Source organism: Chaetodon auriga, chromosome 20 (genome assembly GCF_051107435.1).
Source record: "Chaetodon auriga isolate fChaAug3 chromosome 20, fChaAug3.hap1, whole genome shotgun sequence".
Classification (NCBI taxonomy): Eukaryota; Metazoa; Chordata; class Actinopteri; order Chaetodontiformes; family Chaetodontidae; genus Chaetodon; species Chaetodon auriga.
In genome coordinates this window covers 21,286,783-21,302,959 of record NC_135093.1, presented here as the reverse complement: position 1 = coordinate 21,302,959, position 16,177 = coordinate 21,286,783, and the positions used below count along the sequence as shown (strand labels likewise).

Here is a 16,177-nt window from a genome sequence, read left to right as displayed (position 1 = left end):
CAGGTCAGTGCTTATTTATGGAATATGGGTTATTAATGAAATTTTACTGGAGCTATTCACCTGATTTTCCGTATTTAGGTGGACTGATCTTGCCATTTATTATTTTATGCAATTTCAGTTTTTGTTTTAAGATTCTGTTGTTTAATCTCATGTAAAATGCTTTATGTCTGTAAGTTAGTGTTCTCTCTTAAACATGTTATCCTTTGGATAATTTAGTGTATTTTGTAGATCCATGAATAAATCAAGTCAAATCCAATTTCTGACATTTTGTGGACTCAATCAATAATTAATGTGTCAAAGTAAAAGTTTAACATTTTGGGAAATGTGCGTTTTTGCTGTCTGACATGAGAAGATTCAATTACTTGTCTGTGCATTAAATGTCTTCTGAAGACAAGACATGATTAGCCTAGCTTAGCATAAAACTCCCTAATAAATGCATTAAACAAAGAAGATACTTTGAATTGATTAGTGATATTTAGAAGTGTTGGTCAACATATATATTAACTCTGAACAAAGCCAGGCTGGCTGTTTTCACCTGCTTCCAGTGTTCAGAATCACTCCCTATTTGTTACCTCGCTCACTGCATTTATCCTACATCATTTTCTTTGAGTATCCAAATGCTTATGCACTATTTAGCACCCTTAAAAATTATATGGTATGTACAATGCAATGCATTGTGTCGCATTTAATGTCTGTGCATTTGTGTGTATATCTGGTTTAAAAAATAGAAATGAGTGTCTGAGAGTATAAAACATTACAACCAAACTGTCAAAGAGCATAAATGTTTGTGCTTCTTGGATAACTCTACATGTGAACGCCAGGCTATGTGTGTGTATGTGTGTGTGTGTGTGTGTGTGTGTGTGTGTGAGAGAGAGAGAGAGAGAGTGTGCACGTGTCCATTCTACCCTTCCACAACAGCTCTAGCAGAGCTGTCAGCCCCTCAGTGCTCTTTTCATTGACACCTGAGAGCAGCTCAACTGACAGACAGCGAGAGAAAGGGAGAATGAAGATAAAGAGGGAGAAGTGGGATGAAGAGATGCTAAAAGAGGCTGACGTTCATGCAAACATCATCCAGCAGCCTCTGCATCTCTCATCTCCTGTCCTCCTCTGGCCTTTTGTTTCAGTTCCTATTCACTTATTTATCCTCTCCAATTCTTTATTTTCTCACCACTTCTCTCCTAACAACACCTTCTCTCTTTTCTGCCTTATTACTTTATATTCTTAACCTTTCTTTTCTGTGCATTACAACAGTAAAACAAAACCTAAGTAGCCAAAGTTATGCTACCTGAAACCAAGCAAACTACTGCGAACATTATTCTGGCATTACTGTGTGTCTCTCCATTTGAGGAGTGATGGTTTGGGAAAAGAACTGTGACCAAATCTGTGCACTTTTGACAGTGTTTCCCTGACTGTGAAGACTCATAATCATGGAGGAGTCAAGCCAGAATAAAAATAACATAATGTGATGTGTGAGTCAGAGGAGAATATGCATCTGTTCTGCCCTGATTCTTTATGCCTCTGCCCTGTTAGGACTCCACAGCAGCTCAAGGCGAGCACCGCTGGTATGAGGGCGATCAACCACATGATGGCTGTGAGGAGAAATGCTTCTCTCTGACTGTCTGACTCTCTGTTTAATTCATGATTCACTTCAGTTCATGGTACACAAATGTAGAGTACCTACTACCAAATCAAGAACACCATATTAAATCAAATGCAGTTATCAAATCTATTAGTAATTACAGTTGCAACAATTCATCGATTAGTTGCCAACTATTAAATTAAACAGCAATGGTTTGATCAAACAATCTACTGGATTGATTTTTTTTTTTAAACAAATCTCTGATTCCAGCTTCTTAAATGTGAATATTTTCTTAGTTCTTAGTCTTTTAGTCATCTATGACAGTAAACTGAATATCTTTGGGCTGTGGACAGACATTTGAGGATATCATCTTGGGCTATGGGAAACACTGATTGACATTTTTCACCATTTTCTGACTGAAAACAGAAAGCATAGTCATTCCATACTATACTATAATGATATCTTCAATCCTTCAACTCACAAAGATGTATGTGTTTCTCTGTTCTGGTAATCCTATCAATCCTTTTCTAAATTAAACTCACCCAGTTCAGTGAGGGAAGTTTAAACTTACAAATGTTCTGCAGTTGGGGTCAAGTCATCATTTAAGTTTAAGGAGAATGAGGAGCAAGCAAGCAGAGAGCAAGGTAAATAAAGAGCTGTCAGGCAGAATCTCAGTCTGAAAGGAAGAGACACGGCCAGAGAAAGGGAGAGAAAGAGGGAGGAACAACTCAACCGAACAGCAAATAAGATGGGAGAGAGGAACACAGAGAGAAAGACACGATCCCTGTAGGACAGAGAGTGAAGTGTGTGTGAAAACAGCTACATGTGATTTTAAGAATCAACTGAGATGAACAAAAAGAGAGACATGTATTAACTGAGTGAACTGACACAAGAATGGCAACTGCAGCTTTTAGGACTAAAGTCAAGGTCCTGGACCCTGAACCAGAACCTGCTCTGGATGGTTAGTGCCTAGCACAGTAGCTTGCTGCCACTGGTGTGTGAGTTTACCTGAAAACAACTCTTTTACAATTGTAACTTCTTAAACATCTACTTTATGTTGTAATTGACAACAACTATTCATTAACATTCACTCCTTTTGTTTGTACTGATATGGAAGTATCCTTCTTGTTTTTTTAAAGTGTCCTTTTGCTATCTACTGTATGAGAGAGGTTTTTTACAATACAATCAGCAGGCAAATATCATGAATGACTATAAATTCAGTTTGATATCATGGAGTAGTCCAATCAGTAGTAACTGCTACATGTTTTGGATTTTTTCCATGCCCTCTGATGACTTAGGTGCACAATGAAGTTAAACTAGTCTGAGAATCTGTAGCTGCCTTTGAACCAGTCGTTTGCTGTAAACTCAGAATTGTAGATGCTTTTTATCATATCTGTGAAATAATGCTGTTCAATATTGTCAGCAGCGTTGTTACAAATGTATGTCACACTGCTTTTAAAAACAGCAATCAGTGTGTTGATTTCACTAGTACACACAGCAAGTAGTTGGAGTTGGTATCCCATTAGCTGCCACACATGCAGTCTGGGTAGCTATGACTCTTAATGCATATACATGTGAACAGTTATCTGTCACGTACAGTGTACATCAGCCCTGAGATGACTGATGATCTGTCCAGGGTGGAGGTAATGGATAATTGGATGTTTTCTATGATGGAGCAGAAGACAATCAATGTTATCCCTTCTAATCCTGCCAATAAATAATAAATTAACTATCATCCCCCTATAAAACAGCTTAAAAATGACCAACTATCAGCTGATAACATCAGTATTTTCAAGGATACCTTAAATGTAGTTTTGTAGAACTGTCATCAAGACATGTTCTACCAGCTGGGGCAGTGACTGGTAGGATGTTTCAGGATGATAAAATTACTGTTTCTGTGAATGGAGTCTGGTGGCTTTGGTGAGAGCACTATAACAGCTGTTTGTGGTTAAACAAAAAACAAATCTCACTCCTTAACAAAAAGGATCCATAGCTGTAGGGATCCTTTCCATAATGTTGTCAAACACTTATTATAACAATCTGAGCCTGTCTGCAGCAAAACCAAACTCTTTGAACAATGAACGAACACTGATGGAGTGTAAACGTCTAGGGGGATTACATTATAGCCTTTTTTATGGCTGCTAGCTGCAGCGCCCTCATTCAATACTGGACCAGTTTGAAAAATTGGTGTTCATTATCACGTGTCCAGGACATTGAAATTAAAACAACAGATGTACTACTTGTATAGGTATATTCATTTCAACAGAAACATGTCTTTTAAAAGATCTACATTACAAAATACACTGTTGCGATCTGCTTTGTTTAGTTTTGGTATTTCCTGTGTTATGTTGAAGGTTGACCTTATGAGTCACATTTTGCTTTACTTCCTGTATTTTCCAACCTGTCTTAGTTTACCTGACTTTTCCCTTTGTTTTTGGACGCCTGGTTGTTTTTGATCTCGCCAGTTTTTGCATTTATGGACTTGATGCCCATTCACTATGGAGCACACTTCATCCTTTTTTTTTTTTTTTTTGGAATACTACATTGATTTCGACACAATTTTCAACATAAACAAAAAAAACAATGCCCTATACTGTGTTGTTGAATTTTTTGCATTACATTTTTCATCAATGAAAGTTTTGCCCTCCTATGCACTTTTTTTTGAAGAAATAACCCAATGTCATTTTTGGCCAGTTTTTACATCTCTAGTCTTTGATCACTACGTGGTGGAAGAAGTACTATAAGAGCTGAGAGGCGCTTTCACATTACACATCTGATTACATGTTCATGGCAGAATGAGAGTAGGATTTTCCTAAAAACAATGTACAGACTCATACAAAAATAATCTCTCTCAATCGTCACTTATGACCCACTGGAGGTCTGTGGTGGTCTGTGTCTGTATCTGTACAGACTCTGCCCACTGCCCGTATTTTCTTATTTTGCTGTGCTCAGGACGTTTCTGGGCGTCAGCCTCTGGGCGGTAGATGTGTAGCCACCAGCCAATCACAACACACAGGTTGTGAGGGTGAGCAGGTGCCAGCCGGGGAGGAGGGGCCAACTTTGAAATGCAACTGACAAATTCTACTCATTCTATCTACAAAATGCATGAATGCAGCTTTAAGTGCGCTATGTCAGTCTAAATGCTGTTTCAGGGCCTTTTTGCCCTCACAAGAGAGGGAGAATATAACATATCTATAATTCATTCAGGTATAATGTCACATTTAATGATGCCTCTCTTTCATTCCAAGAAAGCACACATAATTTTAAAGTGACAACTGTTTTTAGGAGAGAGTGACAGAGGGAGAAAAGAGACAGAGACAATGAGAGACAGGATGAATAGAGGGATAAAGAGGAGGCTGGAGCTGATGACAGTACTAAACTCACTAACACAGCTGCAGAGGACGCTGAATAGAGACACTGGAGCCCCTCAACAATACCACAGCGGGACAGATCAGTGATCTAAGCAAACAGCAACACACATACATGCACTTTAACCACTAGTTAATACTCAAATATGTTTCAGTAACTACAATGAAACAACAGTAACTACAATTTGTATGTTTTTGAAGCCAGTGGCTTCACTTGTTACTAACTGATCCCAGTCAAAATATCAATATTACACTAATAACAATGTGATAATAACTGGTTACACAAACCATGGTGTTACTCCCCCAAGCAAATTTCCTCTCTTCCTTCTAAAATTGTCAGTTTCCTCTCCTGAGAATGATCAGGAAACCAAACAGTGTCAATGTCCCATTCTGTGACACTGGAATTATTTCCACTCAGTGAAAAGACAACTCTTCAAACTACTACCACCACTTCCATTCCAACTGTAAAGTTTCAAATACTTTCAATATTGTTTCTTGTTTTTTAAATAAACACCTTGCAGGAGACTCTCCTGTCATTTTTCATAAAACTAGGTTGCACATAATCGCTGAGCAGTTTAGTTTACATTGAGACTCATTTAGCAGCCTATTAATCAGGACAGCATATTAACTGTTGAGAAGAAAAAGAGGGCACACACAGGAGACACAGAGGGAAAAAAACAATCATGCATCACTTTCACTGATTCCACTTTACAGCCACAAGTGGGCAGCACTGTATCATAAAGAGCCATTCCTTGGCAGAAATGAACTGCATTCAAAATATTCCCTTCCATACAGTGAATCTGCAGAGCACATTTAAAAGGGTCATGCTGTACACTCAGGAACCTACAAACCATACTGCACTATAGACAAGCTTATTCTGTAATGTTAAGTTATATACAATATAGAAGTCTTCAACAGCATTTTATTTAGAAATTTTAGACAGTTACGTCCTCTCATCCAGACACATCTACAATGAGCTTCAATTCCTGGATCACCAAGCACCCACACATACATGTGGTACATATGCTTGTATATATGGGGCTGATATTGTAGAAGCGAGCCTGTCTGTGTGTATGCGTCTTGATGCTGAACATCTTCCTGATGTCTGTCACATCAAATGAGAGTACAGGCTAAATTGACCTGTAAGTGAGAAATGCATATGGTGCACTGACTGAAATATGCTAACATGAGTAGGACGGGATCAGACTGGAGGCATGAATGAGTGTAAAAGGAGGACACATGCGTAATATGTCCCTGATGAAAGAGGGAAAAAGTCACTAATTGACCTATTTTTAGTCAACTGTGAAAATGGTTCTGAGCTAAAAATAACTACAACTTCACTTTTATGCATTTCTTTGAATTTTTTTCATGTGAGACACAACTGCTGTTACTAGGCTAGGCAGTATATTCTCTCTCTTCAGAAATTCAGAGACAAGTCTGTCTTTTCAGTTAATGCTGAGACATTCTGATGGTTATCTGGTGACTTCATGTGGCAGAAACTGAATAAAATATTTAAAAGTATAATTTCATTACTGTTTAATCACCGGAAAATAAGAATAGTGGTGTTTTTGTTACCTTAGAATGAGCTCTTTATGTCTACAGAGGGAGTGCATCCTCTTCCACAGAGTCTGCCCTGTGTTTCTACAGTAGCCCACAATGGACAAACCAAACAGTGGCTCTAGAAAGTGCCTCACACATTTTTCATAAGTTTCCCAGCCACCCTTGGTTCTCCTGTACGCTTGGAAAGGGGAAGCGATACAGAGTAGTTTTGCATGGGCCTTTCAAAAACATGACACACAAACTCGTGTTTGTTCAGTTGGTTGCAATCTGTAACCTCACCGCTAGATGCCACTAAATACTGCAAGCACTTTCAACTGGTAAGTGATGTAGAAAAGCATACTGGCGGTCTCATGAGTAGCTCAGCTAAAAACTGAATGTGGTGTTAACTGAAAGGTCATTTAGTGCAGAAATATGACGGGGGCTCTAGTTAGATTTTAATTTGTTAAGTACAAGAGTAAATATTGTTTTGATGGTGGTGGTGCAAAGAGCAATGCAGACAACATTCAGGCTAGCACCTTCTCATATTAAGATGATGTACTGATCATCATTTTTGTCATCTAAAATGCAAAACATCACCAGCAGCAGATCATCTGTGACTAATCAAAATTAATTCCATTAATTTAAACTTGGCAGTTGATTTTATGAGCTGATTTATGAGCTCTCTGCAAATCAGTGTCTGTATTCAGTGGCAGATTCAGGACTTGTGACGCATTTATGGTGAAACAGTTCCAAACCCTGGTTAAGATTAAAACTATTTTACTATGCGATTCAGATTTCATTTGCATACACACACTCCACTAATGGCTTTGGGGCAGTGTGAAAAGCCTGAGGTTAAAAAATGAAGTGCTAAACAAAGCTTGGTGTGGGAACATTTCCGACAGAAAGGCAACAAAGTCAAATGGAAATTGTGTGATGCTACTCTTCGCTTTTGTTAAGCATGACAGTTTGCTATTTTGTTTTTGTTTTGTGTTTCTCTGATTTGTGGCTGGGACTAATTTTGTTGTTGAGTCTCCCCCTCCAGTATGGCAGTGGAAGTGTGGCCAGGTTGTTCGGCGGGGCAGGTGATGCACCTGAAACTGTTCTACTCATCATCACTCATCATCCTTCTCCATTTAAGTGGCATGCCGGAGATGTCTCGTTGCCAGATTGTTCTCAGCTTTATGCTAGACTCTCCAGCCTTTTGTCTCCAGAGTGTTTCTTCCTAGCCTTGTTCCTAGCAGCCTGTTTGTTTGTTCCTACTTGCCTGGTTGTTCCTAGTTTTGTATTTTTTCCTACCCGCTTGCCATGGTTTAGTTGATTTTTTGTGTTTTGAGACTTTGTTTTTCTTTTGTAGTTATTTATACCCTTGTATTGCTCCCTTAGTTCTGTGCTTAGTTTCTGCAACCTTGGGTCGTAATCAAAAACTCTACACTTAACAGGTTTAGCACTATGCACTATTATCGTGTTGCTGGTAGCAATATGGAGAAAGTGTCCAAGGGTCCAAGGCCATCGCCCAATTGGTGTGCAGAATGATATAGACCAATATGCTGCCAATCAGTCTGGTAGACAGCGAGGGAGCCTCAGGCTCCCTGGAATGGATGCAGTGCCATTGAGAGCTACTGTGAGGAGAAGAGGGATGAGCTAGGCAGGGCAGACAAACTAGCTCTGACCACCAACTGCTGGATAGCTGTAACAAACAAAAGCTACATCACAACTACCTGTCACTTCATCAGTGCTAACTGGAGATGCAGTATGGTGTGCTCCTCAGCTAAAAAATTAACTGGTTTATTCCCAGTTAAAGGTTGTTGGGCTACCAATACATTTAATCCATATTTCATATCTTCTGCTGCTCATCTCATTTGCAGGTTGTCAACACTAATTAGACAGCCACTGAAAACTGCTTCTGCTGTATGAGCTACAAAGAGATTATTCCAATTCAATAATATCCATAATAGTGATGTCCCAAATAACTTTTTATTGCCCTGATCTCTACCAGGTCCTTTAACAGTGGGTCTCATCCTATATTTAAATAGCAGCAGTAGATATGCAATGCTGATTAAATATTGTGTGTGTCTGGCACATTGAAATAACAGCTATAGCCTATGATCTGGCACACCTTATTACTCATGAGCTACATAATCCAAATACTGAAGAACCTGGTTCAAAATTATTAAGTTGATCATCATTGATCCGATATGAATGAGTTGTTGGAACTACAGAAACACTCAATCCATTCACAGTCATCGAGTTACTTACAGAATTATCTACTGGCAGCTGAGTGCCTCCAATGCTATTTGTCATCAGCAGCCAATGCCGACTGGAAAGGGCCTGAATGGTTTGGTCACTGCTGCTCAACTAAATGATGAGACAGTGAATCTGTGTATTTGACCTGGATGTCCAAATGTCACTTGCACCGGTGTGCCCAAATCATTTTTTACATTCATACACTCTAATTTTCACTCACAGAAATGATTGAAATGCTCTCAATGTAGGCTGTTGTAAAGAAGAGTAGCACTGCCACATTAGCAGGCTGAGGTTGACAAACACAGCAGAGTTCAGTAGAGAAAGGATCTGTATTAATATTTCTGCTTTCTTTCACCGGATACTGATCTTTAAAATATGCCTGGATCAACCTCAATATCAGCCCTTAGACTTTGGAGTCAAAGAACCCAGTCAGCGATGCTGAGAGTGGCAATGTTTAATGACTTACTATCATCTATCATCATCAGAAAACACAATCTGATTTGATTTAGCAGTCAGTGACACTAGCCTGGGATGTTTTGTAACCACAGACCTCCAGTGATTCTTCATTGTTGTACCCTGACAACAGACCTGCTCTGAGATCAGTTTGGTCAAGCTATTCGGCAGCAGACACTGTATCTTTTCTGTGGACTAGTACTGATCACAGACCAGCTCTGGCAGATGTATAAGACCATTGTTCTATTTTAAACAGTGGCTCTGTGTCTGAGAAGGCAATGGGACCAGTTTGGATGTTTGTGTTTCAAAGAGCGCAGCACTACAAGAAAGGAAGGAAGCAGCAGACAGACACGCTGATAACAAGGGCTCAGTGGCGTTATTCTTCCATACCATGAACTAGTCGGACGTGTTTCTGACCAAAAAACAAGCATTTTTGTGGATAAGCCTCCAACAGCAAAGTAGATTTTGTGACACTAAATGCTTTCCAAGAAAGATAATCCCAAAGTGTGCAGTGTTATCCCCGATTATTGCGTCTCTCTCTTCTCCATGGCCATCCAGAAAAGGCATTCAAATCTTTGCCTTACAACACATTTAGATGTCATGTTGTGATGCTGTATGAACTAGCTTGTTTCAGGCACACCTCCACCTTACAGGACCAATCCAAAACTGCCAGTAAAAATTAATTTCTCTTCCTGCGTCTCTTGTCCATCACTGATGGTGCTTCATCAAAAGAAACTCTTTGGACTTTTTTTGCTTGAAACAGCTGATAAACTAAAGTTTGAAGTTGCATTAAACAATCTCAGTTTTTAAAACAATTCATGTTGTGGACTTTTTTGCAAAAGAAAAGCAGACAGGAAACAGACAACAGCACCTATCTGTCAACAGCACACCAAAACCTCTCACAGCATTCACTGGGAAGAGGTCACAGGTCATCAACAAGGAGTAAGTGGACAGCTGGAGAAAGATCAAGGAGAAAATCTAATGCAAGAGGCTATCTTTGAACAGAGACAGGAGCTACCATCTTCCTTTATTCTTCTTATCCTTTCACGATTCAGTCCCATTGTCTTTCAGTTTCTTCAAGAAAATAACTATAAGGCATCAATATTGATTAAATGATCTCATTAAATGCACATTCCTACCTCTGTGCTGCGTGCAATTATGAAGATGAAAAAATCAACCTGCCTTGGGCAAATTACTATCGACATAATGACGAGCTCTGTAGCCACATCACTTCCTTTGTTTTGAATCTGGTTAGCTGCATTAGTTGGACTGCCTTCCACTGACCTGGCAAGTTTGACAAGCACTCAGTCTATTTTAGGATCTGTGTTTTCCTCAGAAAACATGTGGAAATAATGAAATCAGTGGGTGAATCAGCAGATGAAGCTCTTGTCTTTGATGTTGCCCTTCCTTAAAGCTTTTATACCAGGTAGGAGATTTGTTGAGTTTTAACAATAGTAGCATATGTTTACACTGGTGAAAGATTATTTTGTGTAGAGACTGGGTAGACTATCATATCATAGTTCGAATTTTGGTGGTAGCATATCTTCGCAGAGTTTGGGTGGAATAAAAATACTGCAGTTTCATCATAATATGTATGTATAGTGTAAGGATCATTGCATCGTGTGATCCCAGAAAAAATAGCATTTCCCCCTCATTTCCAGCAACAACAGCCAGCTGCTTTCAGAGAAAAAGCTCTAAAAACCCACCGTATGCAACCTTCTCAGCACCGAACAGCAGACAGACACAGTAAGAGATGGAGTGGAGCATTTAGTAGCTAAAGGGCCAGATATTTTCCTCAGGAGTTGATAGAGACCAAAACTAGAGCTAAAAGAGAGTTAAATTTGTACTTACATTCAGTAAGTGGACACAAACTTGGCTCAAACTGACTGATAAGGCTGCTCTGTAACTGTCAGATGTGTTAGCCATATCAACATGTAAGGTGATTGTGCTCACAGCTTGTTTCTACTGCCCCAGAAGCAGTGGAAAACATCAGTTATTGCAGGTGTAAAGTTTGCAGAGTGACCCATTGCTTTTCATTTTTCGTCAATGCTTTTGTCATGCAGCCATTAACAGGCAACATGAGATAATAACTGTCCAGTCAAAGCTGGGTAAATGACTTTGGTGCTCTCTGCAAAGACAACTGCTTCAGACGGCAAGGTTGTGAGAGACAAGCAACTGCCTGCCTCTTTTTATGTGTAGGTATGAATGCATCATGAGACAGTTAGTGAGGTCTCAGGGCTGCATCGTGGTACCTGATCCCAATAGCACAGGGCAGCAGCTGGGTGCCCAGATGGGGCCAGAGCCCCCTGCCAGAGATCCAGCTGGAGCTTTCTGGATTGGCAGAGTAAAAGGGGGCATGTGTACAGTCATCCACACACACACACACACACACACACACACACACACACACACACACACACACACAGACACACACAGAGCTGAGAGTGGACAGCAGAAGCAATTGACTGCACCTGATCCCTCCTGAACTCCGCTAGCCCTCTTTTCACTTTTTATCTGTTTTTATCTGTTCGATCTCATTCTAACCAGCTCCAACTGACTAAGCAAATGTTTCTGTTGCAATTTTCCCCGCTTTCATGTCTGTTTTTTCTCATCTGACTGTTTTTACTCGTTCTCTCAGAGACACACATCATTCCACTGCAGCAGTGTAATCACCAACACTCTTTCATTGACACATTCCTGAGCAGCCCACCTGTTGGAAGAAGAATGGCCCAGTGTGTGCACAGTAACCCCCTTTCTCTCTCTCTCTCACTCACACACAGACACACATTTGTACTTATATCTCACTATACTTGTGAGGATTCTCACTGACATAATACATTCTCCAGCCACCTTAACCATCCCACCTAAATGCCAAACCCCAACCCTCACCCTAATCTAAACCTAAATCTGACCTTTAAACCAAGTTTGAATCCTCAAATAGTCCTTTAAAGGTCTGTCCAAAAGTCGGGACTGGGAAAATGCCCTCACTTTCCAAAAATGTCAGCCCCAAGAGCTAAAACTCAAATTGGTTTTCACAAAGACAGATGTACCAGTCCACTCAGACACACACATACACCTCTCTTCTGTGGGTTTAGGTGGGAACCATCAGCATTAAACAAGGCTGTACTGACCTCATGTCCGACCTTTCAACCTTGACCCACTCAGCATCTACCCACACCATTCCTCTCTTTCACACACATACACACACACGCACACACACACAAACAAACATGCAGTACACACAGCTTAACAGAGGTCCATTGTCACACATTTCACAGCAAGTCTCAGCTTGTCCACCCCCCCTACAGTGCAGAGCCAAGTCTCCAAGCCCCAAAAAAACCACAACAATGACTGTTCCCCATCTGCAGCGGGCAATTTGCTCTGTGTCACTCCTAACCAGCCCCCCCCCCCCATGCCGACACACACACATACACATTCCCTGTGCCTCATGTGAGAGGGGTAAGTGCTTGTTAGTACAGAAACACTTCATCACTGTAATTGTAGAAGTCACTTAGTGATATTGCTTTTTCAGAGAGAGCAATTTTCTTTTTCACTGCTGATATTACTGAGCTTTCCCCATAAGCAGGTACAAAGAACCAATGCAATCTGTCATTCCTACCTGATTATAAAGCTTTGTACTGTCCAAAATGGCCGCAAGTATCAAGATTATGGTGGAATTTGTATTTGATGGAAAACCATCTTTAGTCTTTTTCTTAAACTTGGCTCTGGCTGGTAGCCAGTCTATCACAGTGATAGAGTCAGTTTCCAACTGACCTAACCTGCATGTCTTTGGACAGTGGGAGGCCCAAGCTGCCATACAACTGTATTTCAATGTATTACTGACATAATATTAGCATTGGTCAGTGTTTGTCAAAGGGGCAACATGCTTGAATATGGGAAACAGCACATAAGACATAGACAGAGAAGAACAGAGATCCAGGGATGGAGTTGTGAAAACTAGAGTTGAGTGTGACTATTTCCTGCTTTCAATTTAGTCGCTAAGCCCATTGGACTTGTAAAATAGAACTTTTTACAAAATCAGAGTGGAAGTGCACTTTGTGTGAGATGCAAATACTAAAATCATCTGTGTTCTCTATAAGTAGGGCTTTAAAATACCACATAACACCTTTGCCATGTTCACCCTCAAAAGAAAAAAGACTGAGGGAGTGTCAGTAGGCTACACCTGAGGCCAGCACAACATGCACCAAATTTATTCAAAAAGGCCAAGAACGACAGAACAAGCCCTGTATTCGGCCTCCAGTTATTCCCAGTGTTTCTTCTTTTTTCCCTTGCCTTGTGTCTCCTGTGCTCCTCCATCCGGTTCTCTCTGGCTGTGCTCAAAATCACATACTAACATACAATTCATATGAAGTATGACATCAAATTTAGTATGTAGTGCCTTTCAAGTGCATGGCACATGGATTTTGTGTGCATGAGGAATGCATGGATGTGTATTACATGAGCAAGTATGTAGCGTGACGTAATCGTAGTATGCAGTGTGCAGCACATACTTTTTTAGCACACAGGGTTCCCACTCTCTTTTAGCAATCGTTCTCCAGGACTTTTCCAGGACGTTTTTAATGATGATCTAGCTGGCATGACAGAAAGGGATCGTGCCATACCATGATATGTTCTTCTCTGTTGAAGTCTGATTTAAAAGGGCATACAGGCATAACCTTTAGATGTTTTAATATCACTACTTTTACTACTATCTTCTCTTCTACTGTTGTTTTTTGTTGTTGGTTTTAATCTTCTGTTTTGATATTGCATTATGTTTTCATTCTGTACAGCATTTTATTTTACTTTTTCTTCTTTATTTTTCTTTTTTCTTTTTCTTACTGAATTATACTAACCATTGCTGCCTGAACACCAATAACACAAATAGTAGCCACTAGTTTTGCCTACTGACAAATCTAGACTGAACTTTCTGTACCTAAATGTACAATTCAGTGTTAGAATCGAGTAAAAGTAGTAGTATTAGTAGCACTAGTAATATTAAGTGGAGTCTTAAATGAGGCCAGTCACATTCACTGTGAGTTACTGGTACAAATGTTAATCAATTCCTGTCATGTTATCATCCATTTTACCTTAACAATACTGCACTGCATTGAGACAATGCTAGCAAAGTTAAAAAAGTACTGTTATAAGTACTGCCATCATTGGTTTGACCCTGGCTTCCCATTCACTATCATCCAACTCTCTCAGCAATTCCCAACACGCATCTGAAACCATTGCTCCTCCCGGCCAGAGTTGAATCACAAACATTAAACCTCTGCAAGCAAAACAAGATATCAAGCATGTCAACCTTAGCAACAGAACCCAACACTAACTAATTTAACATTGTTCAACCATTCAAAAAAGTTGGGGCAATAAAACACTAAGAAAGTTGGGGAATGCTCCATATATACAAAAGTCCTTGTTACAGTGTGCAATATCACATGTGCATTGTTTGGAAATATGACTCATGATATCCACTCTCTAAAAGTCTATGATTCAACTTTTTCAACTGGGTATACTGGTAAATATACTGCAGCAGCTTCACATTGAATATGGAAAACTAGAATTGGCACCTCACGTTTGCATGCCTCCACCAAACAGTCAAGTTGCAGTTTACAACTGATGTAGGCACAGCAGTTTATTTGGACTCAATCTCACATATACCGTCCTCCTGCCAAAATACTCACTAGAGCACCAAATGTGGATTAATCACTGAAAACAGTCCCCAATTTCCCCCTGTTTGAGTAACATCTGCTAAAAACTACAGTGAGTAGCTGTTTTAGAAAATGACTCAGCCTTTGACAATGAAACAATATTAGGGCTGCTACTAATGATTATTTTCATTGCTGATTAAACAGTTGATTATTTTCGTGATGAACTGATTGTTTGATCTGTAAAATGTCAGAAAATGGTGAAAAATGTTTATCATTGTCCCATAAAGCCCAAAACCATGTCATCAAATATCTTGTTTAGTCCACAACCCAAAGATATTCAGTTTACTGTTCTAGAGAACTCAGGAAAGTAGAAAGAACACACATTTAAGAAGCTGGAACCAGAAAATATGGACTTTTTAATTACTCTAATTGATTAATTGTTTATCAAAAAAGTTGCTGGTAAATTTAATAGTTGACAACTAATTGATTCATTGATTAATCATTACAAATGTAAACTACATATTTGTGAGGTATTTTAAAATACTTGAGTCTTCAGTAGTTTGTTTTCATCATACTTTTATATCCCATCATGGAACCAGTCAGTCAGTGTGAGCCAACTGCATCAGCACTCGCAGACGTAATGCAGCTGGTACAACCATAACACTAAATCATCTCATCCCATTTCCACTGGAATTACTCCGAATCTTGTAAGTGCACTTTAGGACTTTCACAGAGCTAATTAGGCCCCATGCATTACGAGTGCTTGTCCAGATGCACTCAGATGCTGAGACGCTCACTGCATCATTACTATCTCCCTGATTGCTGCTGTGTTGTGACTCTGTGAGGTTCAGTAGCATTTCCTACAAACAATCAATCAAGAATTAATCAAGAGGAAGTGCTATACAAGATGACTTTTGCTACGTGATGAGAATAATTGATCATTACCTCATGTTTCATTCAAAAAAATCTTTACAGAACAAACAGGCCTTCACTGAAATCCAGTACCTGCTGTGAAAGAGAAATGCCACCGTTTTACTCGTGTGAGCACATGAAGTGAAAGCAGCACACAGTAATTACCCCTCACTGCCTGAGCTAAGGGCAAAATTTGGCAGCCTGATACAGGACATATAAGGCCAGAGAAGCCTGCTTGACTGAGCACACAGAATCTAATGGGGGGGGGATAACCCAGACATTTGGAAATAGTGGTAAAGTAGGAGGACTATACTGAACACAAGGATTCATAAACAATACAGCTAATGGTGATTAACAGTGTGATGAGGAAGTTGTTTATACTGAAGTCTACGGTGGTTACTGCAGAGGGTCAATTGACCAGTTGACAGATA

The 16,177-nt window shown here is 39.8% G+C and overlaps 1 protein-coding gene across 5 annotated transcripts in view; it reads right to left on the bottom strand.

The window, feature by feature from the left end:
- The window catches only part of LOC143338594 (rho GTPase-activating protein 23-like), a 68,079-nt gene that overhangs the window by 25,363 nt on the left and 26,539 nt on the right, over nucleotides 1–16,177 (bottom strand). The window lies entirely within an intron of this gene.